Source organism: Lithobates pipiens, unplaced genomic scaffold (genome assembly GCF_037356315.1).
Source record: "Lithobates pipiens isolate NorthernLeopardFrog02 unplaced genomic scaffold, aLitPip1_a1.2 Scaffold_28, whole genome shotgun sequence".
Classification (NCBI taxonomy): Eukaryota; Metazoa; Chordata; class Amphibia; order Anura; family Ranidae; genus Lithobates; species Lithobates pipiens.
The window spans coordinates 94,671,846-94,674,345 of record NW_027507789.1 but is presented as its reverse complement, the minus strand read 5'-3'; the positions used below and the strand labels follow the sequence as shown (position 1 = coordinate 94,674,345).

Below are 2,500 nucleotides of genomic sequence, written 5' to 3'. Positions count from 1 at the left end.
TTCAGTGCACTTTGAAAGTCACTGTTTCCATGTGGAGGGAAGTGTAAGAAAACTGATACCAGAATCGGTACCAACTATTTTCAGTGAATTGCCTGGCCAAACACATCGTGGTAATAAATGGCAAAACCGATTAGACAATTTGAGAAAAAAAGGTTTATTAGTAGAAGGAAGTTCAGATATTACCCATGTCATGAGTAAATGTTCTCACTGTTCTATTGTCACTACACAGGATGCTGGAACCCAGACAGAACCATTAGATGTAACCATAAATGAATCCGAAGGCAGTTATTCTAAGGTAGCAAGTCCACGAGCGCTGTCATTGGATCATGCATATTCAATGTGTTCAATGACACCGCTGTTCAGGTCAACACCCGAACGTCAACCTCAAACATCGGAAATAATAGCAGTGACCCTTTTATCTCCCTCATCTGTCTCGTCCACACCTTCACAAATACCTCAGAAAACAAAGACATCACTAAATCGTTATATTGAAACTCCTGAGGTTGCTCCAAAAAGGAGAAAATTGGCGTATGCAGAAGACCCAAGTTTTCATGTATCACAATGTGAAACGCCACAAAAAAGTGATCTGAGTATTTGTGAAAGTGTAGACGAAACAGAACCAGAAGAACTAATTCCTCACCCACTAGATTGGGTTAAAGAAAAAAAATACATAGTTTTCGAAAGTTGCCTGGACAAACTCCTCTACAATATGCGTTGCCCTGACACTGATTGTTATTCGCGTATACATAAAATTGAAAAACAAATTGTTGGTACCATGGTGACAGCATATTCAACATGTGTCAATTCACACAGATTGAAGTTGTGGGAGAGCCAACCGAAAAGCAAACAATATGCAGTGGGTAACATCCTGCTTGCTGGGGCCTTATGTGTAAGTGGGGGAAGCTATGCCAAACTTAGAGAAATGTTTGATTTATGTGGCATACAGATGTTTGGCAACTCTTCATACAACCGAGCCCAAAATCAATACATCTTTAAAGCTATTGATCACAGTTGGCAAGAGAATAGATCAAATGTGATTGATGATTTGACAGAAAAAACAGTTTTTCTTGTTGGGGACGGTCAATGTGACAGTCCTGGTTTTTCGGCCAAATACTCCACTTACATTTTCATGGATCTCTTTTCAAAGAAAATTGTGGACTTTGAATTAGTGCAGGTGTCACAAACAACTTCATCCGTTGCTATGGAGAAGTTTGGATTTACCAAATGTTTAGATCGCATAATTGACAAAAAATTGGATATTCAATTTGTGGGAACAGATCGACACACTGGCATTTGAAAATTACTGTCAACAAACGAAAAATATAAAAATTTAAATCATCAATTCGACATTTGGCATTATGTTAAAAATTTAAAACGAAAATTGGTTCAAATTTCCCAAAAAAAAATACATCGTGCACTATTGCCGTGGGTGCCATCCATACTGAATCATTTCTACTGGTGTAGTAGACATTGTAAAGGTAACGAGACCTTTTTAAAAGAACGTTGGCAATCTGTACTACACCACGTTGTTAATGTTCATGTATGGACAATTGGAAACGTAGAGCACAAATGCTTACATGATGAGATCAACGAGGAATCTCCGTCTGTTCCCTGGTTAATCAAAAATACACCTGCATTTGTTGCATTGTCCATAATCGTTCTAGATGCACAATTGGAAAAGGACATGAAACATCTAACTTTTTTTTGTCAAACCGGGGTAATTGAAACGTATCACAGTATGATGTTAAAATATCGCCCCAAGCGAATTCATTATAAATTTGATTCCATGGAAGCTAGAACTAAATTGGCAGCATTATGCCATAATCATAATGTGATACGCAACCCCGCTGTGATAAAAAAAATTGATGAAAAAGGAGAAGTTGTTTCGGTCGAAAGAAAAAGTCTGGAGTTTCCACGAGGAAGAAAGAAATGGATTGTCCGTAAACTCTTCAAAAAAATGGAGAATGAACATGCCTTCCATCTGCTTTCAAAAATGATTAGCATTGTTGAGGGGACGCTAATCACCTCGTGGAAACCCAAAAATCCAGATATGCCGAAAAATATAGCTCCGATAGAAAGGCCGGATACCAGTACTGCAGTAAGGGAGCATATGACACGTTTTCCTCAACTTTGAAAATTGAAACGGTCGTTGTGATAAGTTTGCTCCTTTTTTGAAAAGTAAATAGTAATAAAGTTTTGTTTGTTTGGTAAGGGACATAATGTTTAATATATTGTTAATATAGATATATATTCTATTTTATTTTATTTATTTAATAAAACGCTTTGAATTCTACTTACAGCTTCATGTGTATTATTAGTAAACATACACAGTTTGTGCAATGTGTACATACAATTCAGTGGAAAATAAATACAAAAACCATCATCTTAATGAAATATGATTTATTAAAACAAAGACAATTAAAAACAATAACCAAAAATATATTATAATTCAATAACCAAAAAAAAAAAAAAACAATCTTTAATGAAATGCCATCTCAGA

General features: G+C 35.9%; 1 long non-coding RNA gene across 1 annotated transcript in view; it reads right to left on the bottom strand.

The window, feature by feature from the left end:
- Window positions 1-2,493: 2,493 nt before the first annotated feature.
- The window catches only part of LOC143934871 (uncharacterized), a 9,044-nt gene continuing 9,037 nt past the window's right edge, over window positions 2,494-2,500 (bottom strand). Inside the window, exon 4 of the long non-coding RNA XR_013263401.1 lies at window positions 2,494-2,500. This exon is cut by the window's right edge and continues 169 nt beyond it. This is a non-coding gene — a long non-coding RNA (uncharacterized LOC143934871).